Genomic DNA, 15,433 nt, shown 5'->3' on the forward strand with positions numbered 1-15,433 from the left:
AACATCTACTTGATAAAGGACTGATATCCAAAATATACAAAGAACTCTTAGAACTCAAAAATTTAAATTAAAAAAATTCATAAGTGGGCAAAATTTCTGAACTAAAGATACAAAGATGGCAAATAAGCATGTAAAAAGATGCTCAACATATGTTACTAGGGAATTGCAAATTAAAGGAACAATGAGATATCACTACATATTTATTAGAATGGCAAAAATCGACTGACATCAACTGCTGGCAAGGATATGGAGCAACAAGAACTCATATTTATTGCTAGTAGGAATGCAAAATGGTAAAATCACTTTGGAAGAAAGTTTGGCAATTTCTAACAAAGCTAAATACAAATTTACCATATGATCCAGCAATCATGCTCCTAGATATTTACCCAAATCAGTGAAAACTTATGTCTACACAAAAATTTGCACATGAATGTTTATAGCAGATATATTCATAATTAGCAAAACTTGGAAGCACCAAAATGTCCTTCAATAAGTGATTGGCTAAACTGTGGTACATTTCATACAATGGAACATCATTCAGTGACAAAAAGAATGGAACTATCAAGTCATGAAAAGACCAAGGGGAACCTTGAATGCATATTGCTAAGTGAAAGAAACCAATCTGAAAAGGCTACATACTATATGATCCAACAATATGACATTCTGAAAGAGGCAAAACTATGGAAACAGTAAAAAAGATCAGTGGTTGACATGGTGAGGTTGAGAGATGTAGTTTAATTATGATTACTTTTGTCATTACTATTAATACCTTTCTTTCTCCATATTTACTCTAGCCAAAGCTGTTCCTTACAAAAGTAAAAGTACTGCATGACAGATTATTTTCCAGGGAGCTTGATGGGGCCTGTGAAGAGAAGAAGGGCAAAGCCAGGGTGAGCAATCAAGTGGTGGTGCCATGTTAGGGCAACTGAAACTAATAGTCCAGTTAGAGCCACAGAGCCAGGGCAGCCCTTCGAGAGCCAGACATGAGCCAGAGTTTGGAACATCTTCTGCAGACTCTCCAAGACTTCTAGTTGAAGTCAAATAACAACAGAATGTTGCTGCATATCAACTGCAGCTGTTCAGAACTGAGGCATCTGGGCAGACTGCATTAATAGCTGAAACTGCTCCCTAATGATATGCAGATCTCCCGAGTAGCTGGTCTCCATGAATTACTTTTTAATACAGTCATTAAGTAAAAATCCTCATTAATCAGGATTCTTTAGGGGTGAAGAAGAGCCTTAATTATGAGATGTGGATTTTGTATAAAAATATCTCTGTAAACTTGCCCTGCTCTGAGTCCTTATCTGTTGTATTCCCCTACATCAGCAAAAAATCTCAGAAGATCCAGAGTATACCAAATACCACATAATCAAAACATTAAAAAATTATTATTTTGAAATCCCTGGCCTTCATAAGCAGGACAACCAAAAAGCTGGCAGGCTACTAGCATTTAAGCCCCACTCCCATGCTTGTGTTATAGACTATCCACTAGAGTTTGGGGCTGGTACTGGACAGGAAGCAATAGTAGAGGCCAGAGATGATCGCTATCTGCAATACAGAAGAAACGCACACTCAGGAAGGGGACAGGAAGGGGATGACTGGAAGAGCAAATAACTGGATCTCCTCTGACCTGGACTTCTGATGTGCTGGGGCACAGATGTAGCAGTCTTCAGCTGCATTTTTCCTTCCTGGCTGGCTTCCATCCTGGCTGGCTTTCCTTCCTGCTGAGCCCTGCCAATAAGGCTGAATCTGACATTTCTCTAAAGTGCCAGACCACTAGGGACAAAAAAACAGGGCTGGGTTGCTGGTCACAGCAGGTCCCAGGATCTATAAAAGATAGCAGAGACATCACAGGGAATAGGAAAGGAAAACTAGTAGGAAGGAGAAGAATTTTGGGGAGGAAATTTGAACCATGATAGAGCATAATTACAAGGTAGTTAAGGAAGAAAAGGAAGGGGGTCATGGATCTTACCTAGAGGGCTCTGGAGCTCAGGGCTAAAGGAAGGGGAATTCAAAGTGGAAGGAAAGGACCTGTGGTGAGAAAATCAACCATACTCTCTTCAGAACAGAACCTGAATTGTCATACATACTCAGACCACCTCCATGCCCCCTTATGTTATCTCTGCATCTCCCTAACCTTCCATGTATCCTTAAACTCATCTCTATTTTTTTTCAATTTCCTGCAGTAGAATTCAGTAGTTTTGTTCGTGTGATGGTCAAATAGTTGTCATCAAATAGTGGGTTCATCCTGACTGCCTTGGAACAGAAAATTCCACTGCCTTACTAGGGACAATGCAGCTCTATCAGTGAGGGCCATAAAGAGATTTACTTATCAAGCTGCACCTTGCTTATGTTAGCTACCTCCAGCCAGAGCAACATGTCTCTATTCCTGCACCCACGGAAGCACCTGAAAAATGGATCATGGACCACAACCACCGCCATACTATTTCCTCTGATTCAACTCAAATGCTCAGGCTCATATCAGACATCATATTAGATACTGCCATTTGGCTGCTTTCCCAGAAACATTATGAGAGTTGTAGACATTTTAGGAATGTTAAGCTCATGCTGCTAGGCACTGTGTCATTCACGTATATGTAGATTATGCACTTTGCCCTCATTAGCAAGAAGTGGAGCCAGGATTTACATTTAGACATTCTGACATGTAAACACTACACTGCACTGCCTTGTGTTCTGCTCACTGCCCATCCAGCTCACCCTCCAGCCTCTGTGATCTCTTCCTTTTCTTTTTCTCATGTGCAGTGAAACTCTCCAGAGAGAGATTACTATTGTACAGGGCAGCAAGCTCAGCATTTTGGGAGTTAGATAGTCCTGAAGACACTTGGTAGCAGCCTTAGGACTGTAGCTACAGGAAGCAATGATATAACTAGCTCCACAGTAAATTATCTCTGAAAATTGGGGGAAAGGAGTTGTCAGCCATTGTTGGAGGACCTTCTGGGTACCTGACATATAACTAGCACTCTATTGGACATAATAAAGTGGAAAATTTTTTCTTTATGATGTTTGCAATACAATTATAGATATACTACTTATATATGCAAAATATCTTAAAATGATTACTATGTAGGATATGGGTAAGTTCAAAGGAATAACATATATTGTACATAGGCTCAAAGTTGAACACTGAAGGATTGATCAAGTGTGTTATGTGCCTAAAAGAAATGCCTCTTAGAAATTAAAGTTTTAGAAGAGGGGGAATGTATGAGTGGGAAATTAGGCTGAAAGGGTGCCAAATGTAGTAGAATGTCTTACGCAAAGGAACTGGGCTGTTTGCCCCTCTTTCCATAACTTTCAGGTCCATTTTGATGGTTTAGCCTTGTCTTAAGGCAACCTATTTCCAGATTAGATACTTCCTCACCCACCTTTAATTGGAACTAGTTAGAGGTGACTTAGCTTCAGGGTCATGGTTCTAAGCTGGCTGAGACCTGGGAGGTTTACTGAATGCTGACACAGCCCCAGCTCAGAAGTCCCCATGGAGCTCATGGAGCCAGGCATGAAATGCTGAAAGCGTTGGCAGGCAAAGTGCTGGGGAAGGCTCAGACAGGTGTCCTGGGTCTCTATGCTCAGATCCCTATACTATCTTCATTTTTCAAAAGGGATGGAACCATTACTGATGTAACTGATAAATTTGGAGATTTTGCGTGTAAAGCAGATATTGTGAGAAAGTCTATGGAATCCCTAATGTCTCTTGTCCTAGCTGTAGGATCAGCTCTCCTTGATCTTTATCAGAAGATCATTTCTTTAACAATTAAGAGATTTCCTCCATTTACTATTTTAGAGTGCTAAGCATGTTGTTTAGGAAGGTGTATTCAACTTAGAGTCAAAACAAAGTTGTTAGTAAGTTTTGTATAACTAGCACTTTACAGCCTCCCTTCTGATCCCAGAGGGAAATGCAGCCTGAATCTCTGTCTCCTGCCTTATTCCTTTTTCTATCCAGTTACTAACCTTCTCATTCCCCTTCTTCACACGGATTTTAGTTCAGCTGACAGGCACAAGAAATACGGGCTGATTAATATGAATGAAGGCTGCATAATTCATAGACCTAGTAATAAGATACCCTCTAAGAGTTCTGTAGAAAACAGGTATTGAATCTCCCAACCCTTGGAAACTCTTTCCCATTAAGAGATGTGATTTCCTTTTTATGCCTGTGTAGCACTGAGAGGTGTATACTCTAGACATGGCCATCTAGGCCATCAACTCTCTTGTCTACTGTATGTCACATAGGGGCATTTTATGAAGCCAATTTATTCCTTCCATATTTAGTAATTGAATTTATTTTATTAGTCTTTCTATTCTGCTTATTGTTCATTCTTGTGAATCTATTATATGACAATTCAGAGCACTTAAAATTGTTTGGATCTCTTAATGGCAGGGCAAGTCCACTTTTGCGTATGTGCTAGCCTAATCCACACTCAACAAATAGTTACTGAATGTCTCCTTCATGATAAACTTGGTTGAACAGAGACAGTATTTTTTCTTTCTTTCTGCCTGGAGCAGTCCCCTTCTACTGCTTCAACTGGTCATATCATCCTTCAGTTCACTTCTTTGAGGGGCTTCCACTGACCATCTCCAGGGCTAAGTTAGTGCCTCTCATGTACCTATCACTCCCTGCAAAATAACAGCCAGCACGCTTTACATCATTTATTTGTTTAATGTTTATCTCTTCCACTGGAATGAAAGCTCCATTAGCAGAGACTCTTATCCATTTCCTGCATCTGGCACAGTGTCTTTTACGGTATAAATGCTTATTGGTATTCACTGAATGAATAGATTTATCTTAGAGTTTAACATCTCTGACACAATAGACACTTGGTCAAATACTGAGAACTCAGTCATTTAGCAATTATTAACTGAGCATCTCGGAGTGCATAATGGGAGGATTTTAAAAAGTTATAGGACACCATTCCAGCCCCCAGGAGGGCTTCTATAAGGTGGATGACCCATTTGTGTACAAATACTGACACAAATCCCAAGTACCAAAAGAGTGAGTGGGTGAATAAATGAATGATTAAATGAAATGAATAGGTGGTTTATTTTAGACTTATATAGACTGGGGTTTAACCTTGGACAAGTTAATGTCCCTCAGCTTTATTTTTACATCTGTTCTATTTTGAAATTCCTTAAATGATTCTTTCATTTCTTTAAGTTCTGTTATATACTTTCGTATGTTGTCTATCTCCTTAGGGACTTTTTCATTTTTTTCATTCATGCCTTGAAATATTTTTTGGTTTGTTTGTGTTGGTTTTCAAATTTCTCTTCAGTCTCTTTCATCTTATTTGCCATCCACATTCTGAATTCCATTTCTGACATTTTGACAATTTCCTTTTGGTTGAGGTTCCTTGCTGTGGATCTATTGTGATCCTTTGGGGGTCAAACTAGCTTGTGTTTTCATGTTGCCAGAGTTCTTTTGCTAGTTTCTTCCCATCTGAAATCTATTCTCTCAGCCCAGGGCAGACAGGTTTGTGGCACACCTGTTCTTTGCTGGGAACTCTCCTAGTTAGTGAAAAGAAGGAAGGGTCCCTAGATGGCACTTTTGTGTCCTACTCTGGAGGATTGACCTGGCAATAGAGGGGCAGATGCACTGAGAGCCTGTAATGCAGTTGTTCTGTGCTGTCCTGTTCCCCTGTGATTGTCACAGTCCAAGTTGGTGCTGGATAATCTTCATGCATAGTGGTAGGTTGTTCCCCAGGCTGGTGTTGGAAGCTCTGACCGGTGGGAGGCTGGCTGGCATTGTGAGGAGATTGCTCTGCCTGGGTGTCCCTGCGGGCGAGGCAACTGGGCAAGGCTATCCAGGTGGTGGTTGGGTGTCAGGGCTGTGGGCATTAGCTCCACCAGGGTACTGGTGCAATGGCAGCATGTGGCTAGGGGTCTGTGGTAGAGCATTGGACTTGCGTGGGTGGGTCCTGCTAGGTGGTGGATGGGAGCCTCCAGGTGGGGCTGCTGGATCAGGCAACAGCACTGGAGCCCCAGTGAGCCTCAAGGAAGTGGCTGCAGGGCTCAATGGCTGGGACTCTCTCCCAGCATAGGTCCCACTGAGGCAGTTGCCATGGGGTTTCTCAGGTGGCCTTAGCAGCAGCAGCAGCACCTGTTTGCCTGTTCTGTTTGAATCCCCTGTGGGAAGGAGGGGCCCTGGGCTCCCAGTCACTGGGGCGCAGGGGAGCATCTGCTCTCCCTGCTCCCACCCTGGCCTGGCAGAGATGGTTGCAGTGAAGCCGAACCCTGTGTGGGCCAGGTGCTCTGGACCCCAGAGCTCAGAATGGCCTCAGTTGCAGCGACCTGAAACAGAAGCCGCTGGATCCCTGCTGTGCCTGCTCTCTGGTGCAATGTCACTGCAGTCTCCAAGCAGCTCCCTGATAGTCCTGACCTGTGGGTGGCAGTGTCTGCAGGGGGAGTATGGAGCTCTGGGGATCTCGCCTTCTATCCTTTTCCACTGTGGCTGCCTCCTCCAGGTACCTTCCCATCTTGCTGAGTGGATCACCCCATTTCCCTCTCTTTTACTCTGAATGTCTCTCTTGCTTCTCTGATGATTTACAATGCTCTCTCCAAGAAGATCTATCCGTAGGTGGGTATATACTTGCAACTTTTGATCCTCTCCTTGAGGAAGTGCACAGACTGTTTCTAGTCTGCCATCGTGGCCTGATCCTACATCTCTAAAATGGAAATTATAAATGTTCCCATCTAATAGGATTACTGTTAGGATTAAAGGAGATGACCGTACAATTCTTAGCACAGAATATGGTACCTATCTCATAATAAACATTAACCATTATTTATTAGTATAATAGTATTATTATTATCATTAGGTTCCTGGGAAGGGTCAAAGTGGGATGATTTGATGAACTTTCTATGAATCGCATACCCTTACATTCTCAATAGGCTAGGCAGGGGACCAACTATAAAAGACTAATGCTGAAATGATTATCTTTGATTGGCAGTTCTCAAAAGTGTGGTTTTAAGGATCCTCTAATGCACTTAAATATTAATGGAGGACCCCACAGAATTTTTGTTTAAGTGAGTTATATCCAGTGATATTATGGAAAGTGTTTAACAACCAGGAGAAATGTTTCTCCAGGGGAAAATTTTGGATTTGTAGCATTTACTGATTTCTGTGATATAACCATTCTCACCATGCCTGATTTCAAGTTATCAATATGCTGTCATTGAATGAGGAGAGATGTGTGGGAACACACATACACACACACACACACACACACACACACACGCACAATTTCCTACAGATACAATAGACATATTACTTTTGTTTTAAATATGATTTATTTAATTATAAGCTTATATTTTTTAATTAACCAAAGTCCATCCTTTATTCAAATTTCCTTAGTTTTTACCTAATGTCTTTTTTTCTGTCCCAGGATTCCAACCATGATACCATATTACATTTAGTCATCATGTCTCCTGTTAAATAAAATCTCTGGGAGATCACTGATTTAGACTAGGCTCCTGCACTAAGCCTACACAGGCCAAACCAATATAAAGTAGAGTAGCTGAGCTTTAGTTAATTGCAGGAGGCTCTGTAACCAATTAACCAATTAAGTTGTCTCTACACCACACTTCTGTTTCATATAAATGTTGTCAGATTATGTTATCGGTGGGAGTTCTTTGAACCTGCTCCGGTTTAAAAGGCTGCTTGATTCATGAATCACTTTTTTATTTTGCTTTGCTTTGTTTTATTTTTCTTTGCTCAAATAATAAACTCAGTTAAAATTTAAACTTGTCTGAGGTTTTTTCCATTTAATACTCCTTAGGTTCCTCTTAGCTGTGACAGTTTCTCTGACTTTCTTTGTTTTGGATGACCTTGGCAGTTTTGAGGAGTACTAGTCGGGCATGTGTAGAATGTCCCTTAATTAGGTACATTAATTATCTGATATTTTCCTCATGATTAGACTAAGCTTATAGGTTTTTGGGAGGAAGACCAAAAAGGTAGAGACATTGTTTTCATATCCTTTCAAGTGTACCCTCTTTTTGCTGATGAGGAAACAGGCTCAGAGAGGGGCAGTGACCTGCCCAAGTCTCTAGAAGGAGCTGGTGCCCATTTAATTCTGTCTCTGCCTAGTCCCCAAGTCCCTGTTCCTTTAAATATAATTTATTTTTAATGAACAAGTAGCTTGTAATAGTTCTGAAAATTTTAACAATCAGTTCTAGTAAAAACCAGTATAAAAAGACTCCAGCATGCCACTACTTATAACTCTTGGTATTTATCATAGTAGAATTAAAACAAAAATATTAGAAATATTCATTGCTTGATTAAAAAGTAATTACATATTAACAAAGAGAAACATTTTTAATGAAAAACAATTATATTTTCCTAAACAAGTTTTAAAGGAAAGAGTGTCACTGTTTTACATCTTTGCAAAGCTTTTTAGTAGCTGGCTTAGGGGAAGACAGCTAGATTCTCATGTCTGCATCTGCATTCATTCTGTTGTGTTAGGTTGTTTTGTTTAAGGCATATGAAGAAAATCCAGCTTCACACAAGTAATTGGAAAAGAGAGGAACATTAGCCTTTTCAGATAATTGTGGATATTCTTTCTAACCCAAAATTCAACAAGTAGTAGTTTCTCAACCCTAGCTGCAAATTTAAATCACCTGAGGGGCTTTAAAAATGCATTGATTCTGGTACCCACCCTAAAATAATTAAACTAGATGTCATAGCAGTCATAATTTTAAAAGTATCCTAGGTCAGTTCTTAAAATTTAATGTAAATATGAATCACTTAAGGATTTTATTCAAGTGCAGATTCTGATTTAGTATACCTGGAGTAGCACCTGAGATTTTTGCCTTTCTAACAGCTTCCAGGTGATGCCAGTACTGCTGGCCCAAGGCCCACACTTAGACTAGCAAGACTCTGGTGATGCTTAGAGGCAAAGACTGAGAACCCAAACAAAGAAGAGCTTGCTAAGGGTTAATTATTGTTGGGTTCAGGTTTGCAGTAGGAAAGTACAAAACAGTCAAGAAGAGAAAACTAGAGACTTAAGGCACTTTGGAGCTGTCAGTAGGTGGGTGGAGTCTATTTTATAATTAACAGTGAGTTAATAACCAGAGGAGGTTCTTTCCAAAATTTTTTACATAAGAACTTTGAATCTCTGTCTACATCATTGTGGTAGATGGTTATCTATGACATATAAGGGCAGAGCCAGACTTTTGAAGTCAGTGGACCACGCTGAATATAAGGCAGTTTTAGAGGGTGTAAAAAATATAGTGGGTGTGTTAACTAGAATTTGACATTCCAAAGGAGAAGGTATCTTTTTGTCATATTCAGAATTAGTTAAACACTATTAAGTATTCCAAAACTTTTTCACCCATTGAATTCTCAGCTCTGAGTAACTTCTCCTTATCATACTCTTGGTAGTTCTGCAGACTTTAACCCAGTCTAAAGTTGCTCTTTCTCCACCAAACCACTATTTACTTTCTTAGGCCCAGCCCCCAATTTTCTGGCCTCTGTACTTACAGAAAGTTAATCATCCCTTTTCTCAGTTTTCCCTGAATCCTGCCTGTCACACCCCTTTTATACTAGCAGGCTGTGTCATCATCATCTCCTCTTATATCTCTCTCTCCCTCTAGACAAAGAGCTTACTGAGAGACCTTTGTTACTTTCTTTAAATTTCCAGCACCTGGCACAGTCACTGGGACAAGATAGGTACTCAAAAATATTTGACGAATGATAGTGAAATTAACAAATATTGGAGAATCTAAAGAGAACAGCCAATAAAAATGAAAGAAGCGTTCATGAGGAAAGAAAAAGAAGAGTGGGCATTGTTTAGCCTAAAGAAAATAATGAGGCATTTACCAGTCTTCAAATAGAGTTTGTAATGAATTATAAGCAAAAAGATGCTGATCCTGAAAGAGTCACTTTTACATATGTAAAAATTCACCAAACTGTACACTATAAGTGCATTTTATGTATGATATCCCTTAATCTGAAAGAACAAGAAAGAAAGAGAGAAGGAAGAAAGGAAGGAAAGAAGAATGGAAGGAAGGAAGGAAGGAAGGAGAAAGAGAAAGGAAAAAAGAAAGAGAAAAACTAAACTACTCTAGGTTACATACAGACTTTTCCATAGCATCATTCAACGATAGAAAATAGTAGTGTGATGTCTACACAGTTCTGAGGAAAAGAATGACCCTAAAGTGTGAGTCTAAACTGTTAAGTTGTCCTTTAACTATAAAAGCCAGATAGCCATTTTTAAATATATAAAAATTCAAGAAATACAATATTCATGAACCCTTCTTGATAAAATCTTGACCACAAAATCCAGCCAACTAAGAGGTGAATCAAAATACTTAGAAATTGAGAAGACATGAAAAAGACTGGTAGTGAGCACTGAATTCTATTTCAATATAAAATGGTGGCTGAATAATTGTAGAGGTTAATAGAACAGAATATAACTGTTATTACAATTTTAAAAATAAATAAAACAAAAGTCTAAAGGTAGGAGAAAGAAGGTTAGAAACCATGAGTGTGCTAATTTCCTTATCTTACAGCAGTCAATAGATATTATTTAAAGTTGAAACATTTAATTAAAAAATGCTTCCAGGGGGAAAAAGTTGCTGTTCAGTTTTTTCCCTGTCTCCCTAGAGAATTAAACCAGAGGATGGACTTTGAATACCTTTGAGTTTCATTAGATATTAAGAACTATTTTCTTGAAATCAAAGTTGATCGAAGATTAGTCTTTCTCTAGAATTAAGATAGGCAACAATATCTGCATTAGATGTTCCAAAGGTTAGGTAACCATCTGTCTACAGTTTAGAAATGAGACCAGAGGAATATTAAGGTCCCTGTAAGCTGTATGTTTCTGATGTGTGTCAGAAAGGAGAGGAGGAGTAACAGATCCTCTCAGTGCCTCTGCAGCCCACCCACTAGCCCTGGGCTCTGGTGTTTACCCCACTATCATCAAACCACTGCTGAGAGCAAACTAAAATGGAAGAAAATGGAACCAGCCAGCTGGCATAGCCTCAGTGCTGAGGCAAGGGAATGCAGGAGAGAGCAAGACAATGAGCCCAAACCCATTCCCAGACCCTTGGGGTTAAGATTGAGGAGGAGGGAGGAGAAAGAAAAGCAAGAAAGAAAAAGAAAGACAGACAGAAAGAAAGAGAGAGAGAGAGAGAGAGAGAGAGAAAAGAAAGAGAGAGAGAAAGAAAGAAAGAAAGAAAAGAGAGGAAAAGAAAGAGAAAGAAAGGAAAGAAACAGAAAGAGAGAAAGAGAGAGAGAAAGAAAGAAAGAAGAGAAGAAAGAAAGAGGGAGAGCATGTGCAAAGGAGAGAGACTTTGGGTAAAGGAGATAATAGTCTTTATAGGATGGTAGCCATACTGGTTGGAGGAAGAAGGCACAAGGATCTGAACATAAATTCATAAATTCCTGGGCCTAGTTCCAAGTCTGGCAGCAATAGGGCACAGTGAATGAGACTTAGAGGAAGAAAATGATAGCAACTCTCATCACATTTACACAAGCAGTCTCTCTGTGCACTTGAAGCCTCTCACACAGAGGCGTTGAGTATCCCATGCCCTTTGCCCGCACAATCAGAGACCACCCCTTACCTTGCTACCGTCTATTGTCCTTCTTCCCTGTTTCTGGTTCTATTACTCCAGTATCTCTCCCCTGAACAACAGCAAAATCCCTCCATCTCTGTCTCTTGGTGTCAACAGGCAATCCCTAGCTTTGCCGTTACCTGGAAGCTCTGGGGCATCAGGAATAAGGAAGAGGAGGAGGGGTGGGGCAGGCTTTGATTGGCTAGTGGCTGTCAAACCTTGGTGCAGAAAAGGACTCATTTGGGAAAAGAGGAGGCAGAAAGGGCACAAGACAGGAAACAAAAGGGAAACTTTCTGGGCATGTTGCTTTGGCTGGAGAATGCATCAGAAAGAGAGGGGAAATCTGAGTTTGTCATTGTCAGCACCCTGCTGCTAGAATGTTGAGTCCTAGGCCAAGTCTCTGAACACTTCACTCAGTGTCTTCCCATTCAAACAGTAAAGTGACTTTAATGACAAGCAAACTCACTATGTCTCAGTGTCCCAGTTTCTTCATTAGCACAAAGGGGATAATCATAGCTGGAAGGAGGATATATGAAATGATAGATGAGAAAGCTTTTAAAAACATTCTAGAAAGATGCAGGGGATCACAGTATTATATGTGAAGCCCCTTGCCTCTCCCAACAGATAAACAAAATTTTTCTATGCTAAGAATATGAAAGAAATATGAGGTGGAGGATACCTATAGAGTGACTGTAGAAAACGAGGGGGAAAGCAGAAGTTGGAAAAGATGCACCATGACCTAGATACTTTCTCATGGCATTAAACTGTGACAATCATTGGGTTCACCTCATTTATTTCCTGTAAGATGTTTCCTCATTGTTTGATGTTCACTGTCTTTAAACCTGCTGTTTCCTGTATTATTTTTGTGTTTTCCAGCTGGAAGGATACATATGGTCCCTGTTACTCTATCTTGGATGAAATGGTTGTTGTCTTAAACTACTAAGTTTTAGGGTGGTTTGTGACACAGCAATAACTAACTGATAGTGAAATTGATAGCTAGATATGGGATGTTTCTATGAAAAAAAATTCTACAGTTGTGCCACTAGCTTTGTGATCAGGTAGAAGGCATAGGCTGCAAGAATTTTCAAGGAAATTAGAAAACTGACAACTCATATTATGAAGTGGTGAAACTATTTATACACCTATCCCCTGCAGAAACTTGGCACAGTGAAAATTTATCTAGTGAACTTTAAAATATAAGCAATGAGACTTTCAGGAAAAAGTATCTTACTAAATGAGTAATAAGGAACCATAAGCAAATGATGAGTTAATGAGAGAAAAGGCCAGTTTGCAAGCAAAATTTAAAGGGAGTATAGAGGAGCTAGGCCAAGTTTAGAAAACATAGCATTGCTTATCTCCCATCCAACTTGGTAAAAGATTCCCAAGGTCAAAATCAAGATTATTTACATTTAATGTATTATTGATATAATTGGATTTAAAGCTATCCTTTTTCTAGTTGTTTTATGATTTCATTTTATCTTCATTATCTCTTTTATTTTTTATTTTTATTAGAGACAGGCTCTTGCTCTGCTGCCCAGGCTGGAATGCAGTACGTGATCATAGCTCACTGCAGCCTCGAACTCCTGGGCTCAAGTGATCCTCACCTCAGCCTCTCAAGTAGCTGGTCCTATAGGCATGTGCTACCATGCCCAGTTAATTTTTAATTCTTTGTAGAGGCACTATCTCACCATGTTGCTCAGGCTGGTCTTGAACTTCTGGCCTCAAGTGATCCTTCTGCCTTGGCCTCTCAAAATGCTGGAATTATAGACATGAGCCACTGTGCTCCACCTTCACAATCATCTTATACCTCTTTTTTAACTATTGTTTTAGTGGTTGCTCTAGGGTTTGCAATGCACATACACAACTCATCATAGTCTACCCCGAAGTATTATGCTTCTTCACGTATAGTTTAAAAATCTTAACTCCATTTCCTTTCTTCCATTTTTTTGGCCTGGTACTATCATACAATTTACTTCTCCATATTTAATAAACCACACAGTATATCATTAGTAATTTGTCAACTATTAATAACTTTTAAATTTATTAAAAATAAGAAAAAACTTTTATATTTACTTTCATTTTTTATCACTTCCTCACTCTTTCTTTGTAAAGATCTAATTTCCATCATGTATCCTATTCCTTTCGTCTGAGGAACTTCCTTTAGCATTTCGTATAGTGCAGATCTGTTGCCAATGAATATGATCAGCTTTGTTTTTCTGGAAAAATATTTTGCCTTCATTTTCTGAAAGACATTCTTGCTGTAAATGAAATTCTGGGTTGATAATTTTTTTTCTCCAGCATTCATTCTAAAGATATCTTCCATTATCTTCTGGCTTGTATAGTTTCTGATGAAAAGTCTACCAAAATTCTTATCTTTGTTCCTGCATATGTAATTTTTCTTTTTTCTCTGCTTTCATGATTTTTTGATTCAAACCAGTATGAACATTATGTATTTGGGTGTTCTTAAAATTTTTATATTTTTTTCTGTTATTCATCGTGCTCAGGGTTCTATGAGATTCTTGGATCTGTGGTTTAATTTTCAAAAATCATGGGCCATTTTTACTATTCTTATTTCTGCCTCATTTCTCTTTCTTCTGTTTCTGGGACTCCAGTTAAATACATGTTATACCATTTGATACTGTCTCATGGCCCCTGGAGACTCTATTCCTCTCCCCTCAAGCCTTTTAATTCTTTTTTGCTTACCTCTTGGTATTTCTGTTTGGAAAATTTCTATTGATCTTTTGTCAAGTTTACCTATTCTTTACTTAATTATGTCTTGTTTGCTAATTAACTCATCAAAAGAATCCTTAACCTCCAATATTATGACTTTTATTTCTAGCATTTCCAGTTATCTTTTTTAAAAATAGTTTCTGTGTCTGTAAAATTCCTCATCTGTTCATGCATGTTAATTTTTACATTATATCTTTACATTATATCAGTATCATATTAACATATTAAATAAGTTAATGTCCTTTCTGTGAGTTCCAATATCTGAGTCTTCTCTGAATCTTGTTTTTCTCTTGACAAAAGGTTCCTTTTCTTCCCTGGCATTTTTATGTCTCAATTTTTTGACTAAATATCAGACCATGTATAGAAGAACATAAAAAGACTGAGGTAGATACTACTTATGCCATATGGGCATGTCTTTTTTAATATCTGGCACTGTGGGGGTGTTATATGATAATTTGGTTTTTGTCCCAGTTTCCTGGTACAGAGCTTCTAAACTTTTGAAATAGGATTCTTAATAGGAGTGTCTTTGTTCTTCATAATGGGTCCTTGGACCATACCTGAGTTTATGCCAAGAAGATGACTTAGGAGGGGGGCTGAGTCATGCCAGAAAGACCAATCATGTAATTAGAGAGTTGGGGCTTTGAGCCACATGGTATCAGTCTGATCTCCAGGCAGGAGAGTGCGGCTGGAGATGTAAGTTCAATTACATGATCAATGATTCAATCAATCATACCTATGAAATGAAACTCCACTAAAAAACCCTGAATACCAAAGCTCACTTGAGCTTCCTGGTTGGTGAGCACACTGATGTACTAGGAGCATCATGCGTGCTCATTCCACAGGGAATGGGCACAGAACTCCACATTAGGGATCTTCCCAGATCTTGCCCTAAGTGTTCTTTATATGGCTGGTGCTGATTTGTATCCTTCACAATAAAACAGTAATCATAGGGGTAGTGCTTTCCTGAGTTTTGTCAGTCTTTTAGTGAATTATCAAACCTGATGGGATTGTGGGAACTCCCAAATTTGTAGCCAGTTGGTCAGAAGTGTAAGATCCTGAACCTGTGGCTAGCATGTGAAGTGAGGGCATTTTTGTTGGAGACTGTGCTCTTTCTTAATTTGTGGAGTCTGCATGAACCCTAGGT

The sequence above is a fragment of the Eulemur rufifrons genome, chromosome 7, assembly GCF_041146395.1.
Source record: "Eulemur rufifrons isolate Redbay chromosome 7, OSU_ERuf_1, whole genome shotgun sequence".
Lineage (NCBI taxonomy): Eukaryota > Metazoa > Chordata > Mammalia > Primates > Lemuridae > Eulemur > Eulemur rufifrons.